This window comes from Apis cerana, linkage group LG16 (genome assembly GCF_029169275.1).
Source record: "Apis cerana isolate GH-2021 linkage group LG16, AcerK_1.0, whole genome shotgun sequence".
NCBI classification, from domain to species: Eukaryota; Metazoa; Arthropoda; class Insecta; order Hymenoptera; family Apidae; genus Apis; species Apis cerana.
This window is the reverse complement of record NC_083867.1, coordinates 730,507-756,224: the sequence shown is the minus strand read 5'-3', so window position 1 is coordinate 756,224 and position 25,718 is coordinate 730,507. Positions and strand designations below refer to the sequence as shown.

The window sequence follows — 25,718 nt, the reverse complement described above, 5'->3', positions numbered from 1 at the left end:
GAAATGAAAAATTTGAAATTCATGTTTAATTTCTTAAATTTATTAATAAATTATATTATTATTAATAAAATTTTTTAATTAATTTTTATATCTTTTTTCTTTTAAAATTAGAACTGTCATTATAAAAAATGCAGCAACCAAAAATAAAGATTATTATTTATTTTTCATTCAAATTCAAATAAAAAATAACATCTTATCTGCAAATAAAAAATCAGTTCGTATTTAAAATAAAATTTTGTTTTTTCCAAATAAAAAATAATAAATTAAATATTATTTTAGGAATATTTGTGATTTTTATATAAATTAAATTTAATCATTATTATTAAATTATTATATAAAAAATTATTATTTACAATTAAAATATTGGTTTTATTTATTATTTATGAAAAAATATTGTATTTTTGACTTATTCAATGTCTTTGATAAAGTTAAAGTTGTTCTTATAATTGAAGCTTTGAATAATTTCAGATAGTCAATTCGACATTGATTTGTGATTATTCGAACATTTCTAATAATGTAAACAATTATAGTAATTTTATTCGAAATTTACTTTATTTAACTAACTTTTTTAATTTATTAATATCTTTATTACTATGAAATTTTAATAAAAATTTTGTATAATAAAAATTTTCTGAGTTGGTTTCCTACTTTCCAAGTAATTCATAATTTATCAGTCTTCAAGAGTTCACGCTACAGTGAATTTCACAATTTGATATAAACTTATAAAAATATAAGTCAAATCTTCTTGTTCTCCTTTTTTCCCCCTATACTTAATCATCATTTTCGAAAAATGGCCACGAGATTTATGATCTTTTTATTCGAGAAGATTTTTTGTATGGAAAATTTTTCCATTATTGTCGAATGCCTCTTAATTAGACCTAAATTAAAGATCTAGGATAATATATGCTTGAGAATATGCTTGTTTTTAAGTAGATATTTTGGCAATATTTTAACTTGTATATTTTTTAAGATACTTCAATTTTGCTTTGATCAAAAATTCAAGAATAATTTTATAATATTCCAGACAAGAATAAGATATTGCTGACCAACATCATCCTACACTCGAAAAAATTTATGATAAATCAGCTTTTAATTTTCATACGATACCAGATTAATTCGAGGAAATTTCTCAAACTTGGAGATCACAATTTAAGAAATCTTATTAACTATGGCTCATCAAAAAATCACCTCATTGAACTGGATTTTCATTTATGAGTCCTCATCAAAAAATAAGAAACAATTATATATAATTAACACTTCTTGGTGAACGAATCGTATTCTAAATCCCATCATCAAACACGATCATCTATTATATAATAGATAATTATATAAATTATATAAATAATTATATAATTGAAGAGAAATTCAAATTTCGTATAAACAAGCTGTAATTATAATCCATTATTGTGACATGTTACAAACATTTAATCGAGTCAAAAGATCATTCATCTTCCATCTATCAGCAACATTATCGTGGGATATGAACATTGGTCTTTCAAGATCTTTGGTGGATTTCAAGTAACTTTAAGAATTGTATTTGGCGTGACTCACATGAGAAAAATAATTTCACTCTCTTCGATGAACGATGTTTCAACAGATGCAGGATTCCTGCAAATATTTTTTAATAAATAATTCGAAAACCATTCAGCAAAAGTTTATGTAGTATAAAATATACAATCGAATATTCATATATCACCTTTTTTCTAATGCGACTTTATCGAATAATCCATCAATTGGTTGATGGCAAACTCGAATCTATGAAAATTCGAAAATTCGAAAATTAATTGACGAGTTGAGCCAAGGCTAAAAAAATTCCTGCGATGCGCACGAAAGAATCACTTCAGTCGATTGCACTTCGAGAATTGAACCAAAATGTAATATGATCGATAAATTTTAAGTTGTATATTATATACAATGCTACGATGAGAAAGCGTAATATTCTTTCACGAAAATTTCGAAAAAGAAAATGCTTCGACATTATCGATAGAGTTTATAAATAGTTGCAACGTGCATAGATGTTAGTGTAAAATTTATCAGTGAGATTCTCCAACGATGTTCCAATTTTTATGGCGAATGGATCTTTGGAGAATGGATCTTCTTTTGCAACAGTTTCGAATCGATGATAAATTCTCACAAATATCGAAAGATTTGCATTAAAAAAGATTGTCCATATTACTTTACTGCGTGAAAATTATTGTGTGAAAATAAACTCACTGTGAATGAGTTATTCGAATTATCTTCAATGTCAATTTGATGAATGTCTAATTGATAGACGATTTTACTAACAATGTTCAGTCCTTGAAATCGCTATAGGAACCCTCTGTCCATCCATAAGTTACTCTCTTGATACGTCTTCTGGAAACAAAATTGAAGGTGTGGGAAAGTGTTGCATCTTCTTCGAGCAATATTATAAATTCTTATCTGAGATAGCTCAATGCAATAACGAAATCGTGTACATAAAACTGCGAACCATCACGTATGGACATTGAATTCCTCAAATCATATTGTTTAACAGAATTATTGTTAAGAATTTTGCGGACGAATTCATAATCCAGCATCTCAAATCGATTGTCTAGGTTTGCCCTGAAAATTCTGAAATTCATTTGTTTCTCAAATTACAAAACGAACATAGCACGGACCCTCTGAATTTAGTGGATCCTATTAAATTATTAATTTATATTCTTTGGACAAATGAGGATTTCATGGAACAATTCGGTTTACAACGAATTTAAGAAGGTTTCAATCGTGTTTTGAAGCCAAAATATTGTCATTCTACATCATTGGATAATGAAAACAGAATAAACTTGCAGTAATAGAAAGACTTTGTATTAAATTATTCATTCAAATTCTTTGGAATTTTCATGGAATATAATAATCGTATATCTCAAAATATTTTAGTGGAATTGCAATAAATTAATTCAAATTCTTTGGCCAATTGAGAATTTCATTCAAATTTCAAAACAAGTCCTTATAAATATCTCAGAACTTGAGGAACATCAATCGTATTTCGAAGCCATTCCACGTCTCGCATTGGATCACAAAAACAGAATGGAATTGCAACGAATTGCAAGTTGAGTTTTCTGATGCGCTTCAATGGATTCACGACTCGTATATTTCTATGAATTTCTGATAACTCGAGAGACACAGTCGCGTATTACGCGCTTTCGCTTTTCTCGAAAAGATCAGCCTGTCGTGTTTCGAATTGATATTTTATTGCTAGCAAGATACAGATGTCTTCTTGCATCAACTTCGTGAACTGGACTGATTTTATTATAATTACGTAAATGAAGAATAGTTCCAGTCGATAGATGTTTAAATTGCTTTACAAAGTAAATGGAAATTATGTTTCCTTCGAGGAAAATCTTGTCACGAGAAGATGGGATCATTTCAAAATTCGCATCTTTGATGAAATGATCCATGGCTGACCGCTGTGAGACGAATGATTTTCATTATAGATCCATTATTTTTAAAACTGATCGAAAAAGGAATTTTGCACGATGATAATAAGAAAGAAAATTCACAGTTCTCAACAATAATTTGATTTATAATATAATATACAACAGATTTTTGTAAAGTAAAATTATAAAAGAGTGAATATAGAATGAAAAGCTGCAATGGCATTGAAATAGAAAGATAAATTAGACTTTTATAATCTATCTTCAAAACACGAAACAGCTGAAACATCTGAATCGGACAAAAAACAATTCAATTTGGTTCTTCGAAACCAAAATATTCAAATAATCATTGAATATAATAAGGAAATGATTGGAATTGTTCGACAAGACCAAATGTTAGCGTGATGAGGAAATATATGAAAGGATACCGAAAAATTTTCTTTTACTTGTTTGATATTGCTTTGTTTAATTCGTTCAACAAAATAAATAATAGAAAAAAAAAACTTACACTGAACATAGGATTGAAATAGTAGAAACATTATTAAAAATTGTATTGTTACCAATAAACAAAAAGGATATTTACCAGACAGAAAATTGCAAGCGAAATATCATTTCCTCGAACATATAAATCCAATATCATCGAAATCGAAGCCAGCAAGAATCTGTAAAGTTTACAAAACATAAAAAAAAACGTACCAAAACAATATGGGAATGCAAAACATGTAAAGTTGCATTATATGTATAAGCTTCAAAAAATACCACAGGATCAAAGATTATTAAATTTTTGTAAATTTTATCAAGATGTTAATAATTTAAAATATATATTTATTTAAAAGTGTTATTTTATGACTTATTATTCGCTTCAAGATAATAAATCTTTTTTTCAATTGTTTCGTTCAATTATCATTTGATAATAACTATTTATTAAACATTTATTAAACATGTAAAATAAAATTAATTATATTGGATTGTTCGGAAAATAATTTCGTTTTTTCACACGAGTTTTGTTAGTTGAATGTTTCTCCAGCCAAACTTCATTTTAAACCGTGTTGTTATTATGTATTTTGAGAGTTGGAATTTCATGGTTTATTTATAAGAAATTTATAAGAAAAATTCGTTTGTTTCTATGTTTTTCGTGTGCGATACAAAAGATGCAAAATCAAAGAAGATTTTTGGCATATTTTACCAAAAAGAATGCTCATTCGAGAAAAAAGTTATGTGAAGTCTATGGAGAAGACGTATATCTTCTCTCATATTAAGTCGACAAGTTTCATAGATATGTAGAATTCCAAATAATATTTTACAAATTGTGTTTAAGTGTAATTTTCATTTGTTAAAATATTTTAAAAATAATACTCTAAAATGGCAAAAAGAAAATTACCGAAAGAAGTGTATCGTAAAATTAGTGAAACTAGTGTATAGTAAAATTAGCGATGATGAATTTTGAAAACTGATTTTGATACAAAAAATGATAACGGTTTTGAAAATATTTATATTAGTGATTCTGGCAGCGAGTACAATTAAAATTTTCCAGTGTTAGTGAAGTAGAAAAAAATGATGAAAATGAGAATAATGATATAAATGATTTTGAAGAGATGTTATGTATAAAGACCAGCCTTTATCAAAAACTAATTTTTCTATGGAATCTAAGATGGTTAGATCTAATATACCTGCATTCACGGAACCTATCGATTTTTTCAGATTCTTTTTCATAGATATTTTGAATGTTATATTTGAATGAAAATATTTTCGGAAATCCAAATATAACGAGAATCCAGAAAGTGATTATATTAATAGTAAATTCCATTTTATACCGGATAGAAAAATATCAATCAATGAATCTGTTACTAAATTTAAGGATAAAATTAGTTTCTTAATTTACAATAAGTCCATCAAATGGGGAATGGATATTTATGTGTTATCAGATGTACAGAATACATATATGATATGCTTCCCTATTATGGAAACATCAATACAAAATGTTTCATATGTCCCTAAGTGCAAGTATTATTTTATAACTACACCAAAAATTATTGAAGGCAAATTCTGAAGAAAAGGAATAGATATTTTAGTGAAATACTATTAGCGCAGGAGCTTTTAAAACTAAAATATTATTTAACTTTTAACTAGTATCATTCAAACAAACAGAAAATATATTACAAGTGTGATTAAAAACCAGCTGTAACAAAAAATAATAATATCGATCAGATGATATTTTATTATTAGCATGGAAAGATAAAAGAATAATTACCAAATTAAGCAACTACGATACCTCGAGTATGAAAACTATATAAAGAAGATTAAAAGGAGGTAGCGCCATCAACATTATTTAATATATGGAAAGTGTCGATAAAGTTGACCAATATGCAAGTTCATATTGTTTTATAAGAGAATCATGTAAATGATGGAGAAAATTTTTTTTCTGGGGATTAGATATATATGCAATCGATAGCTACATCTTGTATAAAATTTCAATTAGAAGAGAAAACAAGATGTCTGTTACATTTTAAAATTGTTGGAACAATTTGCAAATAACTTTCGTGATAGAATATTTTCAAAATCAGGAAGACCATCGTCCTCGGATGAAGAGGAAAGGCTTAATGACTAACTACATATATTACATCGTGAAGATGTAAAGGGTAAAGATTGTTTTGCATGTTCAAACAGAAAAATTAAAGACAAAAGACGTCAAACTAATTACTTTTTGCGATACATATTCCCGAAAACTAGGGCTCATATTGAAAATTGCAAAAAAGTTTTTCGAAAGATACCACATGATGAAGAATTATAAATATAATTTTTACATAGAATTAAAACATATTGTATATAAAAAAATTTTAAAAAGTTTAAAAAAGAATTAACAAATTTCTTAAGAATCTTGCATATATGTTTTATTGTTCATTCAACGAAAATTAATTCTGACTAACATCTATGTATAATACGACTTAATACGATTGTAAAGAGTTAAAAATATGATTTCTTAATTAATTTCTCTATTTTGTGTGTGTGTGTGCGTGTATAATAATTTATAATACATTCTTGATTTACCGAGATAAACATCACGATAATAAATTATTTCACGTCTTTTATCTGGTTTATTTCATCGAGAAAAAACTTAACAATTTTTTTTTGTTCCCACTAAAATCACATGGAATTTCGAATTTAATCATAATTAAATTTCATTATAAGTAATGACTGATATCGAAGCTTGATTTCATTTATCAAAAATCTCCTATCAACTGATCTAAAATCTAAAATTTTTATAAATTGTAGATGGATAAAGCTTTCGTAGTTTTACGTTCTTCTGCTTTTTTTTACTAACTTATAAAAAATATAGGAATTAATCGAACAATACTACATCACTATCCACTATTTCTTTCATTTTCTCTATCATTAATTCCTTCACAAATACAATCAATCTCGTTTCTCAACAGTTCAAAATTAAATTCATCTTTGCTTAAGCTAATTTTTTTTTCTTTTTTACGAAACTATGATACTTTTGCCACAATTGTCGAATTTACACTAACGTTAGAGACATTATCAGGGTCATAGTTTTGGAAAAATACTTTATCTCTATTTTAAAGTATAAATTTATAACATTTCCATTTCCTGCGCTCTTATTAACTTAAAATAGCGAAATCTAGCATAAATAAAGAGACTGTCGCTTCTTCGTCGACGAGCAAAGAGCAGCAGATTTTATTATTATATTGACAATTCATTATGCGTTGCGAACACGAACGATTGCTGCACACTGATTGCGAAACTGTACTGTCATCAATAGATATATAATAGATATAATTAGCTGCTGGATGTATATGATACAACAAAACTCAAAAATTTACTCAGTTCAATCATCTGAAGTTAGATCCGATTTTCTCATCTTCCTTTAGTACAAATGTTGATTACGAACCGTTCCTCGTTAAAAAGCGAGAACAGAATAGTAAAAAGTACTTCGTTTGCCTATAATTAACTACAAAGAGAAATTCATTTTTAAATTGTTTGTGCAGATTTTCTCGCATAGACATCGTATATATCGCAAATTCGAAATAATTTTATGATTGAGATATCGACTGAAGGTTCATTCCACACGTTCCACGTTTCGATTCTAAGAAGTTAAATCATTAAATCAGTCGATGCATTTATTACGAATAATAGGAGAAACTCATTTCACATTCGAAGAAGTGTCGTCACAGGTCGAGGCTTGTGTGAACTCATTATATCCCACTTTATTCGATCTTTCAACTCTTGGGCATTAAATTGCAAGTTCAATGATCGATATAACATATCCTGATATTGATCATTGATGAATCACTTGAGTTGGTTTCAGTTATTCCAAGCAATGTAGCAGCACGATTTTGGAAGCACGATTACACCAGCTCTAGGAATAAATGAAGAAAGATTATATTAAAGTATTAAAGTACATTGATCTTTGTAAAGAAAGAAAATCTTTCACTTCTGCAATGGAGATTCAACTGCATTGTCAGGAAAGGATGGCATGTGTAAGTGTCAAAACAACTGATGTATATATTTATTATGTCAAAAATCTATATTCTACCGATGAAAGATTGAAAAAAAAAAAACACTTCACATTACAGAGACCAAAGGAGAATCAATCCAGCAAGCACTGATGTGACTCAAAGATTATAACCATTAATATATAACTTAAATTATTGACAATTTTGAATAATTTGTAAAATCCTACCTCATATCGTAGAATAAGGAGTAATCATTTAGAATTTGGAGGTACTACCAGCCAGAGAGTTGATCTGCGAACTTATTGACTTTGTGATTTTCTTGATCTTGTCTCACCGAAAAATAATTATTTAAAAAAAAAATTATAAAATCATTATATATAACAAATTTTAATCAATTTTATATATTTTACTTTGTACTGTAGAAATGAATTTTAAAAAATACATGATATTTATTTAATAATTTATTACATATTTTATTAATAAATAAAAAATTTATATTCTTATTTCTTATTTATTTATATTTCTTTTCATTCATTGTATTCACTATAATTTTGCAAATCTAGATATTTTACTTTACTGTGAATATCTTATTTCTGAATGAATATTATTCCATTTCGTTTCTAAAATATTCTGTTTTTTTTTTTTTTTGATTTTGAACATTTTTTTCTGATTTCTTTATCTAAATGATCTCATAGTTTGTTTATGGAATTAAAATTAATTCCTCAACCATTTCATTATTTTTATTTCGAATTTTTTTTGCAACTCTTGTCAATTTTTGTAAACAATTTATGTATAAATATAACGTTGTTATGTATAAATATAAAATTGTTAGCAATTATACGATATCCGGAAAAAATGGCATAATTGCGAACAATAATTTAAATATTCTTCTTTCTTTAGAATATCGTCTATTTTATATAAACTAATATAAACCCACCTGATTAATTTTCATGTGGACATCAGTCATCCACAATATTTTCCACAAAAGTATTTTCCAATATTTTTTTCTAATTTTGATTTTTTTTTGTTTTATTTTGTTTATTATCAAACAATGATTTTTTTATGACAATATACACGAAATCCTTTTGCAAATCGACTCTTCACAGTTGTCACCAAAATATATTCGCATTTTAATTTTATATTATATTTTATATTTCTGTTATTATTTATTTCTAGAACTATCTCCAGTTTATTCAGAGTCTTAATATATCGATTTTCCGTTTCAATGTTTTTTTAAAACATTTTCAATTTTTTTTATCAATGAACAAGATGATCTTATAAGTTTTCGTATGATACATAACGTACGATTTCAAAATTTGGAAATTTTTCTTATAGAATATCCTTCTCTTCATATCTATTATTATTTGCGGACGCATTTCAATGCTCAATTCTTCCGTATTCATTATGCTTTCTCGAGAAAAATTTTGATCACACACAACAATTAGGATTAATTTACAAACCGATCTGCACTCTTATCTGAAATTTCTTCATAATGGATTATTTTCAATATTATATTAAAGAAATGCTCTTCTAAAGATATGAAATTAAATATGTAAAAAAATATATATATGTATATATTAAAAATGTAATATATTATATATTATATGTATATTAATATGTATATATTAAAAACTATTCGCAATAAACTAAGTACAACATAAAAGTAATATAAAGAATTAATTATTTGCAAAATTTAGTTATTATATTTACTATCATTATAGTGAATATATACTAACCGTATCAGGTTCAATGAAATGATCAATTTCAAAATATAATTCAAATTATAAATATTTATATTATTTGATTTATCAATTTCTCAATATTTTTTTTTTTTTAACTTCTTTTTTTTTATTAAGGAAAATTCATCACTTAGCTTGTTCATCGCAAGACATTTACATTTCTTTCTAAAGTTCTCTTTCTAGGATCCTGGCTCTGAATTCAAATAAGATCTAACTAGATAATAAATAACATACTTAGATTAGAATTAGTTATAAATTAAATTTCACATCGATATTTGTAGCAAAATCGAATGCATTCTGAGTATAATATTAGAATAATGATGGGAAAGAATATCTTAATCTTAAAACATTGAAACACATGTAGAAAATTCGAGTATAATTACATCATATATCTTTGTTATAATATATTTATATTATAATATTTTAATATTTTAATATATAATATTATAATATTTTTATAAAATAATATATATTTATAATATAATTTGTTTAATATATTTTTATAACATATATTTGTCATAATATATTTGTAATAATTTACTTTAATTATAACTTTTTTTTTAAAAAGATTGATAATCTTTCAGTTAATTAGTTTTAATCAATATATGATAAAACGATTATAAAAGTGATTAATACATAATATTTTTAACAGTGAAAATTGTATTTGAAAACTGTATTTTTGTATAGGAGAAAATTAAGAAACTAGTAACATAGTAAATTTATTTCTATAGTGAATTCCTGTATTTATTTCGAATTTTTTATTTGTGTTCTGTGTTTATTCTAATGTGTATGTTTCTTTGTCATATATTAAAAGAGAATAATATACACGACATGATATAAATATTAAGAATTATAATTATACTCTATTTGTGAATTATTAAATAATCGTTTGATAAATTTGCATTCAATTAACGAAATAAATATGTCACATACAAATGGCATATACCATATGTTATTGCATATGTTTTTAAACATAAATACACAAAGCATACGCAATACGTAAAAATATATATAAATTTTTGGAATATATAAATGACATAAATTTTTATTCAATTTTCATTTTTATCTTTCTCCTAAAATATGCATTTGTACGAGTTTAGTCCAATGTTGCATGAATTTCAGTATCCGCATATTTCCAATTCTTTTTATTCTTCCTCTCTCATAATTGAGAATTTGATATTTAGATCCTTGTCAAGAAGATGCTTTTTTTTTTACATTTAAAAATTTCTATTTCTAAATATATATGAAGACATAATATTATTCTAAATTTCTTTATATTCAAAATTATTCCATTTGATTCGCAAATGGAAAAATATTAGAGAATTTATATCGATAATGATGTCACATAACATATTTTATATATTGTACATTATCATTATTTTTCTATATCAGGAACAAAATACATTTCTAAATATAAAGTAAAAAATTTTTATTTCAGTTTTATAAATTATCTCATAATCATGCTATATTTAAAATATTAATTTCTAAATAGTTTACATTTTTCTAGTTTTAATCTGGATCAGTTATAATATCATCTACAGTAATCGTAATTCCTTTTGCTCGCAGTGGAAAATCAAGAAATACACAAATATTTAAATATAAAAAGATGGAACAGAATAGTAAAAAGTTAAGAAAGAATTGTTTTAAAATATTTATTACTGTAATGTATAATTTATTATCTAAAAAATAAGTTATCGAAATAGATTAGATTTGCAAAATTTAATATAAAAAAAAAATTAAATATAATTTAATAAAATAACATTATTATATCTGTCAGATATATTTATCGTATATCACAGATATACAAAATGTTTCAAAATTTAAAATATTTGGAAATTTTTGAGTAAAGCAACATTTTTTTTTGCAAAAAGTTTCGTTTCGGCTTTGTTAACAAATTATTAACAAAAAATCACGGAACGCGTGACAATAATATTGCTTACGTATTGTCAAATAAATCCAAGCAATATATCTTAAAGAAAGTGTGTTGAATATAATAAATATTTTTGTGTCGATAAATAATTATATTTTTTTAATAAAGAATAAATGAATAAATATAATATCTTCAGGTATTCCAAGATAATGATTTTATATTTTTAAGAATTATTAAAAGATTACTTCAGAAACATATCAAAGTTAACAACATCTTTAAATTTCCGGGAATCAAAATAATGCAATTTTGTCCAACAAATGAAACAAGTAGAATACAAATTTTTAGAATGCCAATTCTCCAGATTGTTGATAAACCAAATAAATCGTCGTTGTAACAAAATTGTAGTTTTAACAGATTTATCAAATAGAAATAAATTGATAACACAAAAATATATCGTGTTTTGTAAGCTGAATTTGAAGAAAAAAAAATAACAGGTTTTCGAAAATCGAATAAAGATTCTTTAAAGACAAATAACAAAAATTTCAATGACCATTTCTTTGAAATTCTTTGAAAGTGTTTAGAAGGAGATAATCTTATTGTGAATGTAGATCAAAAAAACTAAAATACAGATATTATATAAAAAATGTTCCAAAATTATTGGAACATCCATAAATTGAAGATTCCTGAAATATTAACTATATACTTATTGTTTCTTTGTTTTTGAAATTCATTTACACTTATTATAGTAATATATCATAGTACTCAATACATAATACATAAAGCTCAATAAATGTAATTGGGGTGATAAGAAATAAAGTAAAGTAATAATAAAGTAATATCATTCTAGATTTATATATTATTTTTTTCATATTTTTATTTTGTAGACTCATGATTTTGAATATATAAACGAAAAAAAGGATTGTATCAAAGTTCAATGATACAACATAACAATACAAATATTATATTTGTTTGATTTTTATATTTCGATTAATTACATTTTAATTCTAACGAAATTCGCCCAATTCTTCAAATTCCCTTAAAATGTTTAGTTAATTTGCCAACGAAGGATTAATTATTTTGAAAAAATAATTTCGAAAAGAATATAATAACTCTATCATGAGTGGCATATTGGGGTACACAGATTATAATAATTTTTTCCAAATGAAAGATTGAAAATATTTGCTCCGTAATTCAGAATAACTTGGTGTTTCCAATTAACGTGGAATATTTTATTACATTGGAAAAAGTCATATCTATATATAAGAAAAAAAAAAGAAATTAAGAAATTAATAATTCAGAATCAAGACAATATCGGATTATCAAATATAATTGAAATATAGTAATTTTTCTTTCATTACTATTATTATCATTTCATAGTAATGATAATAGACAATTAAAAATTCCTTTCTGTCGTACAATGTGGATTTTTATGAGTATTTCACTTTGTATAAATGTGACTTTCATAAATAATATTCGTTTAATAAAAATTCAAAACATACTTCTGTATAAAATAATAAAAATTTTATACAAAAATTTCGTAAGTAATTCATGGAAGATATTGATATTGTCTTATTTTAATTATTTTAATTATGTTTGGCTATGCGTTTGTTAGATAATTTGTTGAAATGCTTTTCGTTCGGTGTTTTATAAAATGAAAAACATTTTGTATACACAATATAATATACTATTCGTCTTTTTATTCAAGATTATGGATTTTGGTCCTGTAACAAATCTGTAATTGCTTTTTACAATTATAACAGTAAATATAATTAACTGTAATTTTATAAATTAACATTAAAAAATATCTAAATGTAATTCTTAAAAATTTAGTTATTATAATTATAAATACGAATCATATAAAACGTCATGGAAATATAATTAAAAAAATTATTTTATATATACTGAAAAGATAATTATATAATAGAAATTATATATATTATACGAATCTATGTATATGAAAATAGAAAAACAATATATAAAAGCAAGAGACGAATAAGTTTATTGACAAAAATGTCTTGATATGTCTGAACATTTTTGCTTTCTTTCTCATATCTTTTATTAAATTTTATTCAAATCATTTCAATATCAACGTATCCATTTGTTGCGGAATAAAATATTTAAATATATAAATAATAATATGATTTTTAAAAAAAAATCAAATATGCGACACAATATATGAAAAAACTTCGTATTGCAAGAATGAAAACGTGCCTATTCTTATATTTTTATTTATAAAGAATAAATGAAAAGAAATGATACAAAAAATTCTAAAACGGTAAATCAATTGAAAAAATATTTTTGTGGACCTATTCTTTTTTACATTTTTTTTTTATTAAATTTTTTATTACATCTTTAATTTTAACCACTAGCATTATTCCATATTCCATTAATTATAACAATTTATTCCTTAATTTTTTCTTCGAAATAAAATTGTTATTAAAAATGAGAATTTTGCGAAGAATTAATTTTGGACAGTGATTAATAAAGCGATTAAATACGCATACAGATATTTTGTTTCACCCCGTTAAATTTTACAAGGCAGGAAATCATGTGAAATTGAATGATGGAATAACGACAGTAACATTTTAATACTTTGATACTATTAAATTATTAGTTTATCTTCTTTATTTTGCATACATTAAAAATACAAATTGAATTGTAAGAGATATAAAAAGAGAAATTCACAAATTGTTTATTTACCACTCTAATTTTTACAAACGAAAAATGGAAATATCTTAAATAGAAATTATAATTGAAAATAAAACTTTTCAAAAGAAATTGCAGAAGTATACACTTTTACGTGTAATAACATAAATGATACTTCAGATACTAACATAAAATTTCTTTTTTAATATATATTTGTAATGAATGTGAGCATTTCGTATTGTTTATAAATCAATTTATAAACCAATTGTAATTTTGCATGTTTATTTTTTTTTTCTTCAATTCAATAATTAGAAAAGAATATAATTAAATGTGAATAAGATAGAATACTACTCGATTCATTTGACCGAAATTCATTCGCTATATTCGTTAATTTGTGTATGTTTCAAATTTGAACAATGTTACGTACGAACAATGTAGCAATATTTTTATCAGAAAAGTTTTTCAAGATATACAAAATTCATTTTTATTTAATTTCAACGTATGCAGCTTTCATGAATATTTACAAAATATATATTTATAAGAATATTTATAAGATATTTATGCAATGTGTAATCTTTTTTTTATACCCGAAAGAATTATTCGAATAAGCAAATTGTACGAAGAAAAATATATTCAATTTTTTTTATACAAAATCTTATAGAATTTTGACAGATTATAATACATGATTGATTTAAATATTATTTCAAATCAAATATCATTGTACAATCGAATATCATGGAATTTTTCGTAACTCGTTCGAAACAATTTTTTTAAAAATAAATTAGATAATATAGATTTCATAATTTGCGTAATTAAATGATAAAATTTTTGTTTTTAAAACGTATATTATGTATATTGCATGTTAAATTACATTGAAATTCAGAAATAGTTAATTGCCATGCATTTAACCGAGTGTCTCGTTCTATCCAGTACAAACTTAAAATAATAAACTTGTGCTTTATCGAACATATCTAAAATTCATCTTTCAAGTTGCCTACATTTTTATGAATATTTTATATGTATGTATTTCTATTGTCCAAGCATTATCGCTGAAGTAAATGCAACAGAAAAGCACGATATAAAACACTATTAATATATTTCATTTCTTTACTTTAAAGTACAATCTATGAGCAATTGAAAAAATTATGCAATTATAAATCACAAATACTGTCTTAAATTTGAATCGAGATTAACAGGCAGAATAGAATTATAATTGGAATGAAATAGAATCAAAATCAACGAATCATAATTAGAAAAAATTACAAATTATTTAAATTTAAATATAGATATTTAAATATAGATATTTAAACAGAGTGTCTCAAAAATGTAGAAATACTCATTAACTGAAAATTTCTGAAGTAATTTTAAGCAATCTCGAATTGCTCGAGTATTTCGAAAGAATAATAAATGATAATAAATTGTCTAAAAAAAGGTTTTAGACAAATTGATTGATATAAAAAAAATACATGTAAATATTATTATTCATAATTTTATACTCATATAATAATTGAATTATTGGCTCTTATCAATCATTAATTAAACAACTTTAACAGTTTCGAAGAAAATAGTTTTTAATAAAATTACTTCACTTCATTTGTTGTTAACATTAAATAAGATTCTCCAATTCCGGATAAGTTTCCTGAAAGTATATATTTATTTAACGAAATGAAGAACATTTATTATATTTTCAAGGCAATTCTTTTGCTTCTCTCATGCATTCATAACAGACAAAGAAAACAAATATGCTTTCCAGAAAATCCAAGAAATCTTATAAATTCTATAGAGCAATGATGAAACACATTTCTTGCTTATATCCTACAAAATACATAAAAAAGAAAAAAAATAATACAATTTTTTTTTCAATATTTATTTATTATTTTTTTCTTGTTAATATTACTCTTTTGTTTTAGAATAAAATGTAGTGAAAATATGGATATCGAAAATTCAAGTGCTTCAACATATTTTGTATATACTTGCAAAGTTGTTTGAGAAACCTGAAATCGTCTCAACTCGACTTTGTCATTCGAAACATGATAACAAAACAATAATATTATCGTCGATGATCGAGACTTTGAAGACGAATCACGTAGCATGAAGACAGTAAATTGGAAATTTTTAGGTAAGCAGAAGTTTGCATCATCTATTTATAAAATTACTATATTTCATCGAACGAAATTCGTCGTTGATTGGAGTCAATATGATTTACAAGACGAATGAGAATATTCATTTTTCGTCGTACAAAGTTCTCAACGTTCATTATTCTCTTTCAATACGAGAAAAAGAAAGCGAAAACATCTATGCGAAGAAACAAGTGCTATTATGGATCATATTGAACTGTTAATTTGTTTTCGTTTTCAAATTTTGTCAATTTGAGATTTGTGAAATTACAACATGCAAATATCTTCTTAAACAAATAGCTTATCGTAATGGAAACGAGAAATAAAAAAAAATTTTGAAAATTCAAATAATGAATGTGTAATGAATGAAATTTTAATCAATAATTATAAAGATTACAAAATCTCAGAAGAAAAAATATAATAGAAAATAAACTTTTTAAATTAGTATTTCTCCGAATATATTTTTACAGATGGATGAAGATGAAATTGCAAAACTTTTTTACATTCTCATAAAAAGAACACTATTTTATTAAAAAAAATCGTATAAATTCAGAAATTGTGTTATAAAAAACATTATTTATTTATAAATAATTTGTCATTTTTAATAGGAATTGTAAGAAAATGTATAAAAAATTTTTTATCAAGTGTCGTTGTTTCTTAACTTTGTTTATTTTATGTTTTTTTTATTTATATAAATATAAATACAAATTCACATAAATATAATGTATTTCTATGAAGAAAAGATTGACGTATTTATGTGTCAGAAAGCGGACAAAATCCGTTTTTAATAAAGCCAGAAGAACGTATGATTCTTAAAATAAATAAAGCCATCGAACAAAAAAACATTTTAACGAATGCATAAAATTTTCACTGTATATATTAAATGCATATTCAACGTAACTTTACATCGCTGATTTCCATCACGTATATCAAATTCTTTAAACAACTTTAAATCATAAAAATCCAGCGAATAAAAATCTAAAGATCTATGTCTGTTGAACTTTCACCGATCCATTTATTAATACAAGATCTTTTTTATATTGCCACAAAAATATGCCCAAATATACAAAAAACAGAAAAAGAAAAAGAATATTGCACACGCCTCTTCAATTAGATGTAACGACAAGAAATGTACTTCTATTAATTTATCATTTATAATATCATATATGTAGAGAAAAATGTAGAGAAATTATCTTTGAATGTATTTCATAATTATCATGTAATGTCAATTCTTATTTGCCCTTCTCCCTCTCCCTTCCTACGGTATTATATGTATTTAAATGTTTCACCTTGAAGAAATGTGGCTTTGTCCATAAATAACAATATCATGATATTATTTTTCATACTACATTTTTTTTGTATTTTTATACAAAATAACAATCTTCGTGAATAATTAAATTTTATACTTTTTGCTAGTAAAAAAGAGATGTAATCAATTTTTCTTTAATGTATAAGGTACATCTTCTAATGTATAAAGTTTATCTTTTTCTATTCTATTTCTCGTGTTGGAAGAAAATATTTTTCTTTGTATAAACTTGTAACTATATAATTGCAACAAATCTTTAAATGTTTATTACACTTATAACAGTAAATGATGTAATTAACTTTAGTTAATTTTTTATTTTAATCAACTTTAATGCAATTGGCATTATTTTACGCTAATTATAAGTTTATTTGTTAATTTCTCCTTCGAAATAAAATTTTTATCGAAAAATAAATTTATGAAAAATGAGTTTTGAACGATGAATAGATTAATAGAGCGATTAAATATGCATATAGATATATTTTTTTATTTTACAAGACGCGAAAGAAAACGATGTGAAACAATGAGATGAGAATAGATAAATATAATATTAGTAATTTGAAATAATTAGTTTTTCTTTTATATTTTTGAAAATGATATTTAAAAAAATCGAATATAAAGAAAAAATGCATAAATTGTATATACCAGTTTATACCAGTTTAATTTTTATAAACGGAAGATATAAATGTCTTAAATACGTGAGTTACAAAATAAAAAGACTTTTCAAAAGAGTTTTGCAATTTTACATGTAATAACATAAACGATATTTTAGGCAATAAAATGAATTTCTTTTTTGATATGTGTTACATTTATTTAAAACATTTATATAAAATTTGCAATAAATGTAAGTGTTTTACGAATCAATCTATAAATTAATTTCCAGTTTCTTTCTTTATTTTTCTTCAATTTAACAATCAGTCAATAACTTCAAGAATGAAAAAAATTAAGTATGAACGAGATAGGAATAATAATAAAATTTATTAATTCACTATTAATTTGTGTGAATATGATTCAAATTACTTTGAATAACATTATGTTTCGTAACATTTTTATCAAAAAATTTCGATCTAAGACATACAAAATTTATTTTTTTAAATTATAGTGACCTGTATGCGCAATTTTTATGAATATTTATAAATATTTATACGATGTGTATCTTTTTTATAAAAAAGAAGAATTACTTAAATAAGTGATTCGTGTGAAGAAAAATACATTCGATTTTGTAGAATTTTAATTTGTATAGAAGTTTCAACAGGTAGATTAATTATTACTTTAAATCAAATATCATTCAATTGTACAATTAACATGTACAGCCGAATATCATGGAATTCATTGTAATTTGTTCATTTTTTTTAAAAACAAAGTATATAGAGATTTTGATTTGTGTAATTAAAAATGATAAAATTATCTTTTTTTAAAACGATAACCTACATTGAATAATTACGTATATTGCGTATTAAATTATACTAAAATAATACTTAAATAATAGCCATTTATGTATCCAAAATCGATTATTTTACTATTGTCACGCATCCAATCAAGTGCTTTCATTCTATTATCATCTCGTTTTATCTAACGCAAACTTAAAATGCTTATAATGTTTATAAAAGCTTGCTAACGAAACTTTATTATATGTACATATTAATTTTTTTTTACAGTTTTGATGTTTAGAATTCATTTTTCAAAGCTTCCACATTTTTATGAACATCTTGTATAACGTTCATGATTTTAGATTTAAAAAATTTCCTTCTGAAATTTACTTTCCTTTTCTTTTTTTCTAAATTAAATTACTTATATGATTTATATAATTTTTTTATTGCATAGCTAACTAAAATTAAATCAAATTTATCAATAATTATCAGAAATATTTTATTATATTGTAAGATAAAAGTTATAATATATACGTGATATAATTTATTTACATGATAGCAATTGATCGACTGAAAATTAAAATTGAAAAACGTTCATATTAATTTTTTTGATAAAATATGATAATATTACATAATAATATACAATATAAATTAAAAATAATTAATTATATTATATTTATATAAAAAATTGTATATTTAATAAATTATATTATATGATATATAATAATATAATATATAATAATAATAGATTTAAGAACACATGAAAATATAATTATACATTCACTGCACTTCTATCTCTGGTTAATCATCCAAGATGTCTACGAGAGAAAAGACAAACTGCAGAAGACGTCAAATATTTTTTTGTTTATCGCTTAATGTTTAATAAAAATTTTAATAATCCTGAATTAAACGATAAAAACTAATAAGTGAATAGCATATAAATTTTTTAAAACCAGAAATCTAGCATTTTACGAGTTAAAATTTTCATTCGAATGATTCTTTATCTGTAATAAAATTTATATTATCACGAAGAATTTTTGACGATAACATAAGAAGCACTTACTTCAAAAATAATTTTTCCTTCCCTCAATATTCATACTAATCAAAAATGGATACGAAATTTGTTGTATCCTTTGCAAAATTTTCTTAAATAATTTTGTTTTAGGAAAATATTTATTGCGGATTTCAATTGCTTGTTTTAATTGCTGACTGATAAAAAACAAGATTTATTATAATAATATTATGATATAATGAATAATTTGTCCAATGTGTATTTTGCGATAAAGAAAAAAATTGCAGAAAAAACATTTTTATTGATGTAATACAAATGCGATTGCAATTTGAGAAAAATTGTAACTTTAAAAAAAAGTGGTGGAAATTTTTATAAAAGATATTTAATTTCAATTGTTTTGATGGATTTAATTATTATTATACAATGATTTTAGAAAGAAAGAAAATTTTTTAAATCATATGATAGTAATATCATAATTTGAATTAATATTGGTTATTGTAGAGGCAGACGTAAAATTTATAAGAGAGTAAATTAATAATAAAAACTATGTGGAACACATTAATGAACGAAGAAACAAATAAGAGAATTGCTGGCAATAAGTTCAATTTCAATAAAACGATGCTTCGGTTCACATACAGAGTGAAATATTTGCCATAATAAAAAAAAAAATAATCTAAAACCATGATTAAAAATTGTCAATAAAAGTTTACAAGATCTATATGTAATAATAAATAATGTGAACGATTTTATTAATTTGATGAAATATTAATTAATTAAAAAACTGTATAAAATGTGAATAGAAACATTTAAATCCAAAAAATATTGAAAAATTATATAAATCTGAAACAAATTGACCAAAAATGTAAAATTAAAGAGGACCATCCCAAAATATAAAATTTTTATATATAAATATTTTAAAGAATAGTAAGTAGAGAAAATAATAATTTTCAACATTTTTGAAAATTGTGTTATTATTTTATTCATATTGCAATTGTTGAAATTATAATAACGTATCTTTCAGCTTTGACGAAACCTAATTAAGAAATATTTTTACTGTAATTACTGTAATTATATCATTCACATAATATGACAAACATATTTTTTATATCAATATTACAAAATACAAAAAAATATAATGATATGTTATTTTTTTATATATAGAATCATTATCTATCTCGAAACAAATTAGCAAAATCGAATAAGTATTCAATAGACAACAAATTTATACGGATTCAACAAATTTTCAATGAAATAAATAGCTATTATTATTATTCTATGAATGGTTGTAATAACTCTACGATTCATTTTCGATTACGAATTCTCTCGTTTATTATTTTCAATTCACGAGTCATTATTTTTTATATATTTTTTGTAAATTTCTTCCAGAATGTCACCTTTTCTTCGCTCACAAATATATATTTTTGATTCGAATGATTATAGAAAAGATCTATATTCACTTCTTTTACCATAACAGCGATTTTAAAATATTTTATATCATTAAAATCAATCCAAAAACTCATCAATATCGCACAATAATGGGAGACATTGCAAACAAGAATAGTTAAGATAACAAATCAATTTTTCTCCAGAATTTTGAATAAATCTATATACCATTTTCAATAATGTCATTTCATATATCATTAATATCTATACATATTTATGTTAATCATTGTCTTGATTATAATATTTATAACAATTATTCTAGATATTGTATTAATGGTTTCGAAAAATGATTTCCAAAAAATCTCTCTGGAATTTTGTCTTTTCATTTTCTTCGTCTAACATATTAAATAAATTATTTTTTTTATATTTAATATATTTTCTATATTACAAAGAAATGAAAAATACTTGATAATTTGATGTTGTAGATTGCTTACTAGCAGGAAGCAAAGTGTAAAATAAAAGAAAAAATAGTGGCCTTTAAAGACTTGAAAAAAAATATGTCAAATGTAACTCTTCAAGATATTTAAGACAAATAGCAATAGCATGTAAAAAAAACGAAAAGTAAAGAATTAAAATGTTTTGTCACTAATAAAACACGCTTTGCTAAAAATTGAATAGAAATAAAAGAGACGAACATCGACAATCATATCTCTGTAAGATATGCAAAAAAAAAAAAGAGAAATAATCTGAAAAAAAATGTTACTATAAGCAATAAAGTCAAAGAGAAGCAAAACAATAACAATCTGAGAAAGTAAGAAAATAAACTAGAAAATATAAATATAATATATTTAATCTTCTAAACGACATAAAAAAAGATATTTTGGTTTTGAGAGGAAAAATTTTATCTAGGAATGAAAAATAATAATGTATTTCAGCAACGAGAAAATAATAAATTAACAATTTTTTATAATGCAGATAATATAGACCTAAAGACAAGAAAGAATATATCTCTGAATGTATATGAAATTTTATATGTATTGGAAGATCTATAAGTTGCTGTTCGAAGAAACAACCAATTATCAAATACAAAATTTATAAGAATATTTTATATTATTTTATATTTTATATTTTATATATTTATTAATAATACTGATTCTTATCTTAAATAGGAATAAAAAATCCTTATGTCTATTCATAGTTTCATAAAGAAAACAAATGAAAATTTGACACAGGAAAAAGATTTATATTAAATGTATGACGACCAATCAACTAACTTTTGAAATTGACTTCATATAAATTATTATATTATTTGTTTAATTAATTTTTTTTATCATTCGTTTGTTTCATGTTTCGATGAATAAAATATATAATTCGTTTTATCTATAATCGGTCATTTCGGACCGGTTGATAAAATAACATTTTTTATAAAATTAATGTGACTAAATCTCAATTTTGAATAAAATTATAACCGATATTTATAAAAGAAAACTTCTAAATGTATTGTGTTTTGAAACATTATAAATATTTAATCAAAAATACTTTTTTCTTAATATGTGGGTCTCAAGTATCATTTAGAAGGCTAATAACGAGGAAATCATAATCAGATTTTATGACACTACATATTTGAATGTACGAATCAAAGAGATTATTTCGTCCATGATGTTTCCACTGGAATTAATTAAAATTAAAATTAAAATTAATTTTAATTTTATTCTCTATAGAATATCTATAGAATATCATCAGTTTTTCGACACAAAATGGCTATTATATTATCTATAGAAAATATGGGGTTGCCATTGCGTGTACATACAGAGTCCAATTGATCCTTTCTAAAAAGAGAAATACATGCAAAGTGACAAATATATCCGTCAGAGTTCTCAATATCCTTCCAGATGTATGTTATCATTGATATAATCTGATAAGTCTGATATTATACCATCTTTAAGAAAAGAGAATTCCAGAATCAGAATTCATGAGAATTTCTTTCATATAAAAAGAAAAGAGACATACGTAGCCAGAAAAAATATTATAGATTTTTTTATCTTTTTCTTTAAGCAGAAATTATTTACGATTTTTTCATATTGATTATTTAATTCTATTATGATATGTTGAACGATGAATATCCTTCTCATTCCAATTGGTCAACTATAATTTTTAAATGATATTTTGGAACTCATTGAATAAGCCTGATCTGCAGACCTGTTTTATATTTACCACTGTTCTGCTCATTGGATATTTAAAAAAAAAATTTTTTTTTTGAGAAGCAGAAATGGAAATAAAATCATTCAAGTCAAATCAATAAAATCATTCATTCACATCTATGAAATAACTGAAATGAAAAATAATAGATGAATTTTAAAAAAAATAAGAAAAAATATCTTCGCAAAAATATTGTTGCGAATGCTGAGAATTTGGTTTTCCATTTTATTTATTTATACTTTTAGAGAATAATCTGTTTCACACCGAATTCTGAAAACAATTAAATTTAATCAATAACTTTAATATCGTTGACAATATTGATATTCTCTGAGTCGCGGTACACAGTGTTCCATACTTTTTGAAAAAAACATTTCGACCATGGTAATTTCAATCTAAAATCAATTCAATTCAATTCAATCTAAACAATATTTACAAAAGCAAAAACATCAAAAAAGCAATATTAGTAGTCAAAATTCAATTTTTTAATTTTTATTTTTCAATGAAATTTTTTTCTACGCAAATTATGAATGAAATAATTCTTTCATAAAATATAATATCATAAAAATAAAATTATGAAATTTTATGCGAAACTAAAATTGATTACGCATTATATAACATCAAAATACAAGTTTATATTATATTATTACATTATTATTACTAGATAAATATATTTATATAAATATAAATATATTTTAAATATTTATTATTATTGTATGCATTTTTTAATTCATGTACAAACACTAAATTGTTAACAACATTTTAAACATTAGATAGGTTTATACAAAAATGATTATGTAATTGACACCGGGTTTTTTTTATTTATAATCTCTTATATTTAAAAATTTTATTTAATTTTATATCAAAATATGAATTCTATCTATTAAAATTTAATTATATTATAATCACATATTATTATTTTCTTCATAATTTTCATAATTTGATATATTCCATAAAAAATTCTACAATGAAATCTTAAGGAATTTACATGAAGAAAAAAGAGAAACATTTTTAAGTAAATGAATGTTAAAGACGTTGAATTCATGTATATTTGGCTATATTATAAACCAATATTTGTTACATCTCTATATATAAATTTCATCAATATCGTTATTATTTGCATATCAAACTTCAATCTTTGTCGATATATAGCAACAGAGAAATCATTGATATAACATTGAATACATGTGTCTGCAACACATCTATGCTAATTATAATAAAAATAGTTAGTCCTAAATCGTATGGAAGAATGAATCCAAAAGAGCGAAACGAATACTTTCAGAATTCAAATAATTTGAAGTGTTCCGTTAATATGATGATTATTTTCCATCATTAAAAAAAATATAGAGAATCGAACTTTGCAATCAGTAGAAAAGAATTCTAGAATTAATAAGATTCTAGAATTAATAAGGGAATTTACTTTTATACGTAATGTTAATCCGAAAAAATGTTTCTCAAATTTTAAGAATGAATTTTTATCACAATTCTCGCGTTTAACACGTTGACTACCGCGTCACCCAAATTCAGATGACGCTTATTTGACTACTTATGAAGAATCTTCGTAGGTATTTAGAAAGATATTCCATATGTTAAAACTCTTAAATTATTTATTATATATTATTTATTATTTATTATAAAAATAATAAAAAAATAATTTAAAAAATTATTTATAAAAATAATAAAAAAATAATTTATTAAAAAAATTATTTTGAATGTAAAATTTTAAAATATTCTGAACAATTGATCCGGATAATTTGAATAAAAAGTTGTTATTTTTTTTAAATTTCTTCGTTTGATCGGTTTGATTTATCGTCTTTTATCTGAATAATATAATTTGCGTGCACATCTAATATTTATACCAGAATTATTTTTCTGAACGACGATATTATGTTGACTCCATTGAAAGTTTTGACAAAATTTTGTTGTATTTTCAGATAATCCTAATAATTTTACAGCTAATAATTCTCTAAATTCTCTAAAATCTTCTATTTTTTTTATATTTTTTTTGTTGCAATTTTGTGAACTATTAAAGCATTTACAACTGAAATCCCTAGAAGAAGTTGAATATTTGATTCCTTTTTTGAGGAATCAATTGAATTAAAATTGTGATTACATTTTTTCATTGCTTTATTACTTAATATAATAATAACTAACAACAATTTCTAATGAATATTAGCATAAAAAATGAAAATCCTTATGTTAAATCCTTATA

The 25,718-nt window shown here is 23.3% G+C and overlaps 2 long non-coding RNA genes across 2 annotated transcripts in view; one reads left to right on the top strand and one right to left on the bottom strand.

Moving 5' to 3' along the window:
* Window positions 1–25,718, bottom strand: part of LOC114577057 (uncharacterized) — a 96,167-nt gene that overhangs the window by 16,502 nt on the left and 53,947 nt on the right. The window lies entirely within an intron of this gene.
* LOC133667452 (uncharacterized) lies at window positions 478–8,363 on the top strand. Its single transcript, XR_009832986.1, has 2 exons — window positions 478–7,894; window positions 7,991–8,363. It is a non-coding gene; the product is annotated as an uncharacterized LOC133667452 (long non-coding RNA).